At 51.1% G+C, this 13,175-nt stretch overlaps 4 non-coding genes and 2 pseudogenes across 4 annotated transcripts; all 6 read left to right on the top strand.

Moving 5' to 3' along the window:
- The first annotated feature begins 219 nt into the window (after nt 1–219).
- LOC136964628 (U2 spliceosomal RNA) lies at nt 220–403 on the top strand. The gene has a single exon (XR_010879106.1). It is a non-coding gene; the product is annotated as a U2 spliceosomal RNA (small nuclear RNA).
- Nucleotides 404–1,168: 765 nt separating this feature from the next.
- On the top strand, nt 1,169–1,286 carry LOC136964666 (U5 spliceosomal RNA). The gene has a single exon (XR_010879122.1). It is a non-coding gene; the product is annotated as a U5 spliceosomal RNA (small nuclear RNA).
- A 632-nt stretch (nt 1,287–1,918) lies between these two features.
- Nucleotides 1,919–2,079, top strand: LOC136964652 (U2 spliceosomal RNA; annotated as a pseudogene).
- A 9,069-nt stretch (nt 2,080–11,148) lies between these two features.
- Nucleotides 11,149–11,332, top strand: LOC136964629 (U2 spliceosomal RNA). Its single transcript, XR_010879107.1, has one exon. It is a non-coding gene; the product is annotated as a U2 spliceosomal RNA (small nuclear RNA).
- A 747-nt stretch (nt 11,333–12,079) lies between these two features.
- Nucleotides 12,080–12,197, top strand: LOC136964667 (U5 spliceosomal RNA). Its single transcript, XR_010879123.1, has one exon. It is a non-coding gene; the product is annotated as a U5 spliceosomal RNA (small nuclear RNA).
- A 764-nt stretch (nt 12,198–12,961) lies between these two features.
- Nucleotides 12,962–13,175, top strand: LOC136964638 (U2 spliceosomal RNA; annotated as a pseudogene).

The raw sequence follows: 13,175 nt of genomic DNA on the forward strand, positions 1-13,175 counted from the left end.
TGATGTAACACTTTTTATGGCTTTTATTACACTGTGTTTTAAAGTATTGTTTTGTTTTAAGTATTGTCTTTTAACATGCATACTTTTAAATTTGATCGAGCACATGTGTTTTTTATCCAATTTTATGCCTTTTTAAAGTGTTTTTAAGACATGCAAATTGAAAATTGAAATTTATACTTGAAATGTGTTTTTAACGCTCTGTCTGGCTGCAAATGATAAATCAATTCTTTCAAAAGAAAAAAAAAAAAAATCTGTTCTTATCAGTTTAATATCTGATATGTCCTCCATGCGAGGACAACATATTAAACGGATTTTTGCAACAGGGAGTCGGAACAGGGGCTCGCTCCGTCCGCTCCGCGCATCGCCCCGGTATTGCAGCGTCTCCGGGAAGGGTGCAATCTTTCTAAGCGTGTCAAAGAGAAAAGCTAGTGAGGGAGGGAGGGAGGGAGGGAGGGAGGGAGGGAGGGAGGGAGGGAGGGAGGGAGGGAGGGAGGGAGGGAAGGAAGGAAGGAAGGAGGGAGGGAAGGAGGGAATGTCTGAATGAGTGAGGTTTGGGGGAGAGGGGTTTAGGTTAGGGCTAGGGTTTTTGGGGTGAGGGTCAAAAAACCCTCAAAAGGGGGGGGCCCCCCAACAAAGCGGAACAAGCGATCCCTACCAAAAAAACGGGGTGAAAAGGGGGTGTGGGCGGAGCCCTGTCGGCCGGTGGCGTTTTCCCGCCCTTTTAGATATAAAAAAAAAAAAAAAAAAAAAAAGGGAGTGAGTGAGTGAGTGAGTGACAGAGAGAGAGAGAGAGAGAGAGAGAGAGAGAGAGAGAGAGCTGGCTGACATTCAGCGGGGCCGAGGTGAAAAACTGGAAGGCAATCGGAATGAGTTTTTTATCGCCGTGTCAGTCGACACCAACACAGAGTGGACTGGCTGGAAGGCGCATACGATAAACACGTACGGATCTTAATGGAGAAAAAGCCATCAATGAAATGGAGAAAGTGCGGTAAGGAAAGAAAAGCCAAGCGGGCGGGCCGAGCCCCTCTGCGGCCCGTGGCGTTTCCGCGCCTTTTTTTTCCCGAGAAGGATGCGGTTGGCCCCGGTTCTCCCCGGTTCGCCCCCGCGGACGGGTGAGTCAGGGCCAACGGAGGGGTTGGGGGTAGGCCGTTTGGGTCGTTTCAAATCGACGCTCTGGTTCCCCTTCAGCACGCACAAGCCTTTCGCCTTTTACTAAAGACTTCCGTGGAGGGGAGCGCCGACGAGTGGAACGTGGTATTTTTGGGAGGCTTTGCCCGAGGGAGGGCAGAGCCTGATGGACGTGTGACAAAAGCAGGGTGAGGTTGGCTTTGGGGTTAGGTGCGTGCCTGCGGGTAAGGCAGGTTTTGTCTTTGCTTCTTCTGTAGCTGTTTCAATTCTGTTGCCTTTTGGCCTGGGCTTTCCGCTTCCGTCCCTGCTTGTCCTGCGGCTTTTGGCCTGGGCTTTCCGCTTCCGTCCCTGCTTGTCCTGCGGCTTTTGGCCTGGGCTTTCCGCTTCCGTCCCTGCTTGTCCTGCGGCTTTTGGCCTGGGCTTTCCGCTTCCGTCCCTGCTTGTCCTGCGGCTTTTGGCCTGGGCTTTCCGCTTCCGTCCCTGCTTGTCCTGCGGCTTTTGGCCTGGGCTTTCCGCTTCCGTCCCTGCTTGTCCTGCGGCTTTTGGCCTGGGCTTTCCGCTTCCGTCCCTGCTTGTCCTGCGGCTTTTGGCCTGGGCTTTCCGCTTCCGTCCCTGCTTGTCCTGCGGCTTTTGGCCTGGGCTTTCCGCTTCCGTCCCTGCTTGTCCTGCGGCTTTTGGCCTCGGCTTTGGTTTTGGCTTTTGGTGGTTTCGGCCGTTCTCGGTGTGGTGACCGAGCGGCCCAGGTGGTGCACGGAGGGTCCGCGCGCCGGGGGCGTCCGATAATGCGGTCATCGCTTCTCGGCCTTTTGGCTAAGATCAAGTGTAGTATCTGTTCTTATCGAAAGGGTCTGTGGAAACTGAACTGCTCCCTGTTGGAGGATGAGGAGGCCGCAAGGCAGTACAGGGAGCAGTTCAGGGACTGGCAGACCCTCCAGGACTGTTTTGACACTAGGGCACAGTGGTGGGAGATGGTGAAGGGTAGGACCAAAGCCTTTTTTAGTCAGTTAGGGAGATTTAGGAAAAAGAAAACAGATAGGTGCATGGTGGGACTGCAGAAACGTTTAGAAAGATATTTTACTTTGAGAAACCAGGGCATTGATTTTAACGATGAGATAAAAGCAGTAAAACAAGAGATGGCTATTTTATCGTGGGAAAAAAGCAAGGGGGTTATTTTAAGAAGTAAAGAAAGAGATTTAGAAGAGGGAGAAAAGTGCACCAGGTACTTTTTTAAGAAAATTTTAAGTAGGAGTGGGACTATGTCCAAGTTAAAAAACAAGGAAGGAAAAATGATGGAGAAAACTGATGACATTTTAAAGGTAGTAGAAACTTTTTATGGGGAACTGTTTGGGGAAAAAGAAATTTTAAAAGAACGAACAAAAGAGGTTTTAGGGTTTTTAGAGAAAACAGTCGAGAACAAGGGCCAACTAGAGGAGGATTTTAACATAGAAGAACTACACAAGTGTGTCAAGGGTTTTAAGGGAGGGAAGTCTCCGGGGGCAGATGGGCTGCCTCTGGAGTTTTATCTCACCTTTTGGGACATTTTAGCACACGACCTCCTGACTGTTTTTAAAGACTTAGAGGACCTCGACAGACTTCCAGACAGTTTTAGAGTAGGGATAGTGTCATTACTCCATAAAAAAGACGACAGGACCGACCTGAAAAACTGGAGACCCATCACGCTTTTAAATTTTGATTTGAAACTTTTTAGCAAACTTTTAGCAAACAGAATGTCCACGGTTTTAGGTTCAGTGATCCACCCGGATCAAACCTGCGCCATCCCGGGAAGGAAGATCACCGACAGCCTCGTACTGATCAGAGACGCCATCTGTCTTGCGAGAGACAGAAACATTCGTTTAGCAGTACTAAATTTAGACTTTGAAAAAGCTTTTGATCGGGTCTCGCACCAGTACCTGTTTCAGGTACTGCAAAAAATGGGCTATCCGGACAGGTTTATAGCGTGGGTGGGGCTGTTGTATAGGGGTATACACAGCAGAGTTCTAGTTAACGGGAAACTCACAAACGCAGTTAATGTCCGCTGCGGCGTCCGTCAGGGTTGTCCGTTATCTCCCCTTCTCTTTGTCTCCTGTATCGAACCCTTGGCGCAGGTTTTGAGAAGGGACCAATGGATCACTGGGCTGGGAGTCCCGGGGAGCGGGGGGCTCTCAGCCACATGTGTTTTATATATGGACGACGTCAATGTTTTATGCACCGACCGACCTTCCATCGACAGGACTCTGGACAGGACTGACTGGTTCGGACTGGCGTCAGGGGCCAAACTGAACAGAAACAAGACAGAGGCCCAGTTTCACGGCCCCTGGCGCACACAGGACTTGACAGGACTGCCACTCACCACACAAACAGACTTGAGGGTTCTAGGGGTTAAATTTGACCGGTTAGGGCTAGGCAGCGGGAACTGGGGTGGTCTACTTGGGAAGACTAGGCAACGACTGGCTTTCTGGGGACTGCGTGACTTGACCATCGAAGGACGTATTTTAATCATAAAAACTGTGATTTTACCTCTGTTTTTATTGGTTTCAGCTGTTTTTATCCCCCCAAGAAGGGTGCTTTTAGCCTTGGACCGCTTGGTCTTTTACTTTGTATGGAAGTCCAAGTGGGAAAGGCTGAAAAGAGAGGTCATGAAGCACAGCCTTTTTAATGGGGGGAGGGGCCTCCCAAATTTTGCTTTATTTTTGACGAGCAGGTACACCGCCCTCCATGTGGGCCTGGCAAGCAAGGACACAAAGACGGGCCAGCTGGTGAGATTCTGGATGGGCGGGTACCTGCGAGCACTGAGGCTCCTCCCCATCGACCTGAGAGTGCCGGTGGCCTTCGACCTCCCACCGGCCTACTCAGTTTTAAAAAAGTTTTTGAAGGATTTTAATCTTGAACAGCAGACAGAGCGAGTTTTAACTAACCATCGTTTTATTCTCTCTGTTGTGCAGGAGGGGGAGCCGGTGAGTCCAGTGCGCGGGCTCGCGCTAGGTGAGCCCTCCACGGTTTGGCGCAACGTGGCCCATCCTGCTCTGCTGAACCGGCACCGCGACCTCAACTGGATGGTGGCCCACGAGATCCTCCCGGTCAGAGCCGTCATGCACTCCCGGGGCATGGGAACAACATCGAGGTGCCCACGGCCGACTTGTGGCGGAGAGGAGACCGTGCGGCACCTGCTCTGGGAGTGCAGGGCCGCCCGGGACCTGTGGATCCAAGCGGGGCCCCTGATAACCCCGAGCCTGCCAGCAGGGGAGGTCCTAACAGCACAGCTGGTGCTCTACGGGGTGAGCCAGAGACCCATACCATCGGGACAATTCCGCCAGCTCTGGCTCACCCTGACATGCTACAAAGAGGCACTGTGGACCTCCAGAAACCTGCTGGTGGGGAAGCGCGTGGAGACGGCCACCCAGGCAGTGGCGATGCTGGCTACAGGGACCCTAGGGTGGTACGTCCCACGCGCCATTCGGAAGGGGCCCCCACCCACGTGAAGTGGTCCGGGCGGCCGCGGCCTGACTGCGCCGGAATGGCTGCCGTGGTCGAGGATCTCCGCTGGGCCCCATAGGAAGACCGGAGCGGTGACCGGTTCGGTGGAGCGGGAGGAATCGGCCACGTTCATGGACTCCAAGCTCCCCCTTCTTTGCACAACAGAGACTTTTAAAACTTTTACACACATTTCTTAACATGTCTTAACCCCGTATTGATGTAACACTTTTTATGGCTTTTATTACACTGTGTTTTAAAGTATTGTTTTGTTTTAAGTATTGTCTTTTAACATGCATACTTTTAAATTTGATCGAGCACATGTGTTTTTTATCCAATTTTATGCCCTTTTAAAGTGTTTTTAAGACATGCAAATTGAAATTTATACTTGAAATGTGTTTTTAACGCTCTGTCTGGCTGCAAATGATAAATAAATTCTTTCAAAAGAAAAAAAATCTGTTCTTATCGATACTAATCGAAATCTCACCTTGGGCCGTGGGCGATCGACCGGCCGGTGGGCGTTACCCTTTTCAGTTGGTGTTTGTCCTTATCATTTTGAATTTGATTTGTCTTGATACTGTGTTTGATTTCTGTCTCTGTCCTTGTTCCCAGGTCCACAGACGGTTGCCGGAGCCAGTGCTGGAGGAGGAGTCACTCACCGGAAATTTCCATTCTTCCACTGGCCTAGCCCAGTGCTAGGCCAGGTGAGTGCCTCCAAGGCCAGTACTTTTCCGGTCCCCCTGTGGGCCTTGTCTTGTGTTTGTGTAGTTTAGCCTGTTTTTTTTTTTTTTTTTGTTTATCTTCTTGTTTGTTTTGTGTGTCCTATTTGTTTAAATATTGTTAGGTGTTTCCTTTCTGTCTTGTTTTAGTAGTTTGTCCATAGCTTGTTTGTCCATAGTCTTTTTGTGAGTTTTAGTGTTTGTTTGGTGTAGCCTAGCCACCAAGCCTTGATTGGTGGCAGGTGTGTCTTGTTAGTGTGAGTGTTTGTCTCAGTATTTTTCCGTTTGGTGTAGTCTTTTATTCTTGTCTTGTGTTTTTGTGTATTGTCTAAGTGTATTTGTGGTTAATTTCTTTTGGCCGGTCTTTTCAGTTGCTTTTACTTTGTTGATTTGGTTTTTGGTGGGGTGTTTGTGTAGTCCAGTTCAGTGTTTGTTACCCTCCATTGTATTGTTAGTGCCCCCCCCCCCCCTCCATCCCCTCCCCTACCCCCCCCCCCCCCCCCCCCCCCACACCAGTGTTTGTCTCTCCCCTACCCTCTTGTGTTGGTGTTCCCTCCCCCCCCCTCCTGTTCCCTCTTGCTGTGTCACCCCCCCCCCCCACGTGTCTGATTGTTTTTTGTTCAGTGTTGTTCGTGCCTCCAAAATGTCGGCCGCTCGTGCTGGCATGAGGAGGCACAACAGTGTCCGTTTTTTGTTCAAGGTGGTGGGTGGAGTAAAGGTGGAGATGTCCAGGTTGGACTTCTCAAGGAAGGTGCTGCAGAAGCTGCTCAGGTTCTCGCCGGCCGAGCTGAACTGCATCGTGGCCTTGCCTGCTGGGCAGGGCTTCGATGTCAGCTTCAGCACGGCCATGGTACTGAAAGAATTCTGGACACGTTTCGAGGTGAGCAAAGATCAAGTTACCCAAACGTTCTGCGTGGAAAAACTGACTGACAACACCTTGAAAGTGGTGATTGTCAGGATGTTTAATGAAACTGTGAACCCCGAGGATATCTGTGTCTGGTTGAAAAGGTACTGCACAGTTAAAGGGGTTCCAGTTAGAGTGAAGGATCTGGATGGCATATGGAATGGAGCTTGGAGAGTGCCCATCCAGCAGGTTCCAGATCCGACAGGTTTTGAAGGACTGAGGCAGTTACCCTCAATCATAGTGTTGGGGGAGAACAGGGGCTTCGTGCACTACATGGGACAGCCAAAGTTATGCAGAAAGTGCATGAAGCATGGGCACCTCGCGGAGGCGTGCCAGGAGGTGGTTTGCGGAAAATGTCGGGAGATCGGGCACGTCTTCGCGGAGTGCCCAAATGGGAGAGCTTGCAACTTGTGTGGCGAGCTCTCCCACCTGTTCAGAGACTGTCCTCAGTCCTTCGCCAACAAGCTCCGGGCGGTCAGGGCGCCCGTGGAGCCTGTGGTGGCCGAAAGGGGGCCCGTGGAAAAGAGGGCGGAGGGGGCCAAAGAGGTGGCGGAGGGAGTAAAAGAAATGGAGAAGGTGGCGGAGGAAGAGGTGGAGGAAGTGGCGGCGGACCCTGTTTTAATTCCTTTTAAGCAGGTGGCCGCCGAGCACAGACAGTCAATTGAGAAGGAGAAAGAGCAGAGCGCGGGAGAGGAGGCTGGGGGATCAGAGGAGACAGGAACTTCCAGCTCCTCTCCCAGCACCAGTGACTCGGCGGCCAGCGATGATTTTATCCAGTGTGGGCAGCTTTTACTCGGCAAACGCGATAGAGATCTGTCCGCTGACATCGATCCAGCCAGTAAAAAGGGGAGGCCTGAAGTGAGCTCTGGAGAGTCAGATTCCTCTCCTAGGGTATTTCCTTCCAGCTCTCCTAACCAAGTGTCGTTTTTAAACATGAATATCACGACTTCCACCCCCAAGGAGAGCTCAGGCCTCCCTAGACGCGACAAAAAGAAAAAAGGAGTCAAAAGCGAAGAGGTAAGCCTGATTTTATGATTTTAGTACCTGTTTTATTGTTTTACCCTCTTTTAAGATCCCCCCCTCCACGTTTTTAGTTTAAATGCACGTCCTTTTAACCCCTTTTACCCTTTTAATGGCGCTCACTTTTAGCACCATAAATGTAAGATGCATCACGACCACTTTTAGGGCGCAGTCCGTTTTATCATTTTTAAGTACTGTAAAAAGCGATGTGATTTTATTACAGGAATGTGGACTGCCTTTTAAAAACTCTTATTTTAAGTGGGAACGGATGTGGAGCCACGGGCCCTCCTGCTGGAGCGGCTCCAATGCAAACAAAAATGACGGAGTGGCGGTTTTAATAAAGAACCCACATGTGTTGGTGAAGGGGTGCACTGTTTTTAGAAATGGACGGGCGCTTTACTGAATTTGACTTTTTTAGGGAAGGATTTTAAAGTAATCAATGTCTATGGTTTTAGTGATAAAAATGAACGTTTTACCCTTTTAGAAGATCTGCAGTCCCACCTGCTAGGTAGGGCCCCCCTTATTTTAGCAGGGGATTTTAACAGTGTTTTAACCAGGGCTGACAGGAGAGGTGCAGGGGTTGATTTTAAGGTAGACAAGGCGTCGACTCTTTTAAGCAGTACAGTACGAGACTTTAGATTGACTGACTGTTTTAAGACCTTGCATCCCAGAGAGGAGGGCCTCACCTGGTTCAGTGATGACGGCACCAAAGCCTCTCGCATAGACTACGTTTTTACCCGGGACGCCCCCCCAACCGATGCTAGATTGACCCCGGTTTTCTTCTCGGACCACTCTATGCTGTCCTGCACCCTTTCACTATCCTCGGGTGTGACTGTAGGGAAGGGTCTGTGGAAACTGAACTGCTCCCTGTTGGAGGATGAGGAGGCCGCAAGGCAGTACAGGGAGCAGTTCAGGGACTGGCAGACCCTCCAGGACTGTTTTGACACTAGGGCACAGTGGTGGGAGATGGTGAAGGGTAGGACCAAAGCCTTTTTTAGTCAGTTAGGGAGAGTTAGGAAAAAGAAAACAGATAGGTGCATGGTGGGACTGCAGAAACGTTTAGAAAGATATTTTACTTTGAGAAACCAGGGCATTGATTTTAACGATGAGATAAAAGCAGTAAAACAAGAGATGGCTATTTTATCGTGGGAAAAAAGTAAGGGGGTTATTTTAAGAAGTAAAGAAAGAGATCTAGAAGAGGGAGAAAAGTGCACCAGGTACTTTTTTAAGAAAATTTTAAGTAGGAGTGGGACTATGTCCAAATTAAAAAACAAGGAAGGAGAAATGATGGAGAAAACCGATGACATTTTAAAAGTAGTAGAAACTTTTTATGGGGAACTGTTTGGGGAAAAAGAAATTTTAAAAGAACGAACAAAAGAGGTTTTAGGGTTTTTAGAGAAAACAGTCGAGAACAAGGGCCAACTAGAGGAGGATTTTAACATAGAAGAACTACACAAGTGTGTCAAGGGTTTTAAGGGAGGGAAGTCTCCGGGGGCAGATGGGCTGCCTCTGGAGTTTTATCTCACCTTTTGGGACATTTTAGCACACGACCTCCTGACTGTTTTTAAAGACTTAGAGGACCTCGACAGACTTCCAGACAGTTTTAGAGTAGGGATAGTGTCATTACTCCATAAAAAAGACGACAGGACCGACCTGAAAAACTGGAGACCCATCACGCTTTTAAATTTTGATTTGAAACTTTTTAGCAAACTTTTAGCAAACAGAATGTCCACGGTTTTAGGTTCAGTGATCCACCCGGATCAAACCTGCGCCATCCCGGGAAGGAAGATCACCGACAGCCTCGTACTGATCAGAGACGCCATCTGTCTTGCGAGAGACAGAAACATTCGTTTAGCAGTACTAAATTTAGACTTTGAAAAAGCTTTTGATCGGGTCTCGCACCAGTACCTGTTTCAGGTACTGCAAAAAATGGGCTATCCGGACAGGTTTATAGCGTGGGTGGGGCTGTTGTATAGGGGTATACACAGCAGAGTTCTAGTTAACGGGAAACTCACAAACGCAGTTAATGTCCGCTGCGGCGTCCGTCAGGGTTGTCCGTTATCTCCCCTTCTCTTTGTCTCCTGTATCGAACCCTTGGCGCAGGTTTTGAGAAGGGACCAATGGATCACTGGGCTGGGAGTCCCGGGGAGCGGGGGGCTCTCAGCCACATGTGTTTTATATATGGACGACGTCAATGTTTTATGCACCGACCGACCTTCCATCGACAGGACTCTGGACAGGACTGACTGGTTCGGACTGGCGTCAGGGGCCAAACTGAACAGAAACAAGACAGAGGCCCAGTTTCACGGCCCCTGGCGCACACAGGACTTGACAGGACTGCCACTCACCACACAAACAGACTTGAGGGTTCTAGGGGTTAAATTTGACCGGTTAGGGCTAGGCAGCGGGAACTGGGGTGGTCTACTTGGGAAGACTAGGCAACGACTGGCTTTCTGGGGACTGCGTGACTTGACCATCGAAGGACGTATTTTAATCATAAAAACTGTGATTTTACCTCTGTTTTTATTGGTTTCAGCTGTTTTTATCCCCCCAAGAAGGGTGCTTTTAGCCTTGGACCGCTTGGTCTTTTACTTTGTATGGAAGTCCAAGTGGGAAAGGCTGAAAAGAGAGGTCATGAAGCACAGCCTTTTTAATGGGGGGAGGGGCCTCCCAAATTTTGCTTTATTTTTGACGAGCAGGTACACCGCCCTCCATGTGGGCCTGGCAAGCAAGGACACAAAGACGGGCCAGCTGGTGAGATTCTGGATGGGCGGGTACCTGCGAGCACGGAGGCTCCTCCCCATCGACCTGAGAGTGCCGGTGGCCTTCGACCTCCCACCGGCCTACTCAGTTTTAAAAAAGTTTTTGAAGGATTTTAATCTTGAACAGCAGACAGAGCGAGTTTTAACTAACCATCGTTTTATTCTCTCTGTTGTGCAGGAGGGGGAGCCGGTGAGTCCAGTGCGCGGGCTCGCGCTAGGCGAGCCCTCCACGGTTTGGCGCAACGTGGCCCATCCTGCTCTGCTGAACCGGCACCGCGACCTCAACTGGATGGTGGCCCACGAGATCCTCCCGGTCAGAGCCGTCATGCACTCCCGGGGCATGGGAACAACATCGAGGTGCCCACGGCCGACTTGTGGCGGAGAGGAGACCGTGCGGCACCTGCTCTGGGAGTGCAGGGCCGCCCGGGACCTGTGGATCCAAGCGGGGCCCCTGATAACCCCGAGCCTGCCAGCAGGGGAGGTCCTAACAGCACAGCTGGTGCTCTACGGGGTGAGCCAGAGACCCATACCATCGGGACAATTCCGCCAGCTCTGGCTCACCCTGACATGCTACAAAGAGGCACTGTGGACCTCCAGAAACCTGCTGGTGGGGAAGCGCGTGGAGACGGCCACCCAGGCAGTGGCGATGCTGGCTACAGGGACCCTAGGGTGGTACGTCCCACGCGCCATTCGGAAGGGGCCCCCACCCACGTGAAGTGGTCCGGGCGGCCGCGGCCTGACTGCGCCGGAATGGCTGCCGTGGTCGAGGATCTCCGCTGGGCCCCAGAGGAAGACCGGAGCGGTGACCGGTTCGGTGGAGCGGGAGGAATCGGCCACGTTCATGGACTCCAAGCTCCCCCTTCTTTGCACAACAGAGACTTTTAAAACTTTTACACACATTTCTTAACATGTCTTAACCCTGTATTGATGTAACACTTTTTATGGCTTTTATTACACTGTGTTTTAAAGTATTGTTTTGTTTTAAGTATTGTCTTTTAACATGCATACTTTTAAATTTGATCGAGCACATGTGTTTTTTATCCAATTTTATGCCTTTTTAAAGTGTTTTTAAGACATGCAAATTGAAAATTGAAATTTATACTTGAAATGTGTTTTTAACGCTCTGTCTGGCTGCAAATGATAAATCAATTCTTTCAAAAGAAAAAAAAAAAAAATCTGTTCTTATCAGTTTAATATCTGATATGTCCTCCATGCGAGGACAACATATTAAACGGATTTTTGCAACAGGGAGTCGGAACAGGGGCTCGCTCCGTCCGCTCCGCGCATCGCCCCGGTATTGCAGCGTCTCCGGGAAGGGTGCAATCTTTCTAAGCGTGTCAAAGAGAAAAGCTAGTGAGGGAGGGAGGGAGGGAGGGAGGGAGGGAGGGAGGGAGGGAGGGAGGGAGGGAAGGAAGGAAGGAAGGAGGGAGGGAAGGAGGGAATGTCTGAATGAGTGAGGTTTGGGGGAGAGGGGTTTAGGTTAGGGCTAGGGTTTTTGGGGTGAGGGTCAAAAAACCCTCAAAAGGGGGGGGCCCCCCAACAAAGCGGAACAAGCGATCCCTACCAAAAAAACGGGGTGAAAAGGGGGTGTGGGCGGAGCCCTGTCGGCCGGTGGCGTTTTCCCGCCCTTTTAGATATAAAAAAAAAAAAAAAAAAAAAAAGGGAGTGAGTGAGTGAGTGAGTGACAGAGAGAGAGAGAGAGAGAGAGAGAGAGAGAGAGAGAGCTGGCTGACATTCAGCGGGGCCGAGGTGAAAAACTGGAAGGCAATCGGAATGAGTTTTTTATCGCCGTGTCAGTCGACACCAACACAGAGTGGACTGGCTGGAAGGCGCATACGATAAACACGTACGGATCTTAATGGAGAAAAAGCCATCAATGAAATGGAGAAAGTGCGGTAAGGAAAGAAAAGCCAAGCGGGCGGGCCGAGCCCCTCTGCGGCCCGTGGCGTTTCCGCGCCTTTTTTTTCCCGAGAAGGATGCGGTTGGCCCCGGTTCTCCCCGGTTCGCCCCCGCGGACGGGTGAGTCAGGGCCAACGGAGGGGTTGGGGGTAGGCCGTTTGGGTCGTTTCAAATCGACGCTCTGGTTCCCCTTCAGCACGCACAAGCCTTTCGCCTTTTACTAAAGACTTCCGTGGAGGGGAGCGCCGACGAGTGGAACGTGGTATTTTTGGGAGGCTTTGCCCGAGGGAGGGCAGAGCCTGATGGACGTGTGACAAAAGCAGGGTGAGGTTGGCTTTGGGGTTAGGTGCGTGCCTGCGGGTAAGGCAGGTTTTGTCTTTGCTTCTTCTGTAGCTGTTTCAATTCTGTTGCCTTTTGGCCTGGGCTTTCCGCTTCCGTCCCTGCTTGTCCTGCGGCTTTTGGCCTGGGCTTTCCGCTTCCGTCCCTGCTTGTCCTGCGGCTTTTGGCCTGGGCTTTCCGCTTCCGTCCCTGCTTGTCCTGCGCCTTTTGGCCTGGGCTTTCCGCTTCCGTCCCTGCTTGTCCTGCGGCTTTTGGCCTGGGCTTTCCGCTTCCGTCCCTGCTTGTCCTGCGGCTTTTGGCCTGGGCTTTCCGCTTCCGTCCCTGCTTGTCCTGCGGCTTTTGGCCTGGGCTTTCCGCTTCCGTCCCTGCTTGTCCTGCGGCTTTTGGCCTGGGCTTTCCGCTTCCGTCCCTGCTTGTCCTGCGGCTTTTGGCCTGGGCTTTCCGCTTCCGTCCCTGCTTGTCCTGCGGCTTTTGGCCTGGGCTTTCCGCTTCCGTCCCTGCTTGTCCTGCGGCTTTTGGCCTGGGCTTTCCGCTTCCGTCCCTGCTTGTCCTGCGGCTTTTGGCCTGGGCTTTCCGCTTCCGTCCCTGCTTGTCCTGCGGCTTTTGGCCTCGGCTTTGGTTTTGGCTTTTGGTGGTTTCGGCCGTTCTCGGTGTGGTGACCGAGCGGCCCAGGTGGTGCACGGAGGGTCCGCGCGCCGGGGGCGTCCGATAATGCGGTCATCGCTTCTCGGCCTTTTGGCTAAGATCAAGTGTAGTATCTGTTCTTATCGATACTAATCGAAATCTCACCTTGGGCCGTGGGCGATCGACCGGCCGGTGGGCGTTACCCTTTTCAGTTGGTGTTTGTCCTTATCATTTTGAATTTGATTTGTCTTGATACTGTGTTTGATTTCTGTCTCTGTCCTTGTTCCCAGGTCCACAGACGGTTGCCGG

The sequence above is a fragment of the Osmerus mordax genome, chromosome 20 (genome assembly GCF_038355195.1).
Source record: "Osmerus mordax isolate fOsmMor3 chromosome 20, fOsmMor3.pri, whole genome shotgun sequence".
NCBI classification, from domain to species: domain Eukaryota; kingdom Metazoa; phylum Chordata; class Actinopteri; order Osmeriformes; family Osmeridae; genus Osmerus; species Osmerus mordax.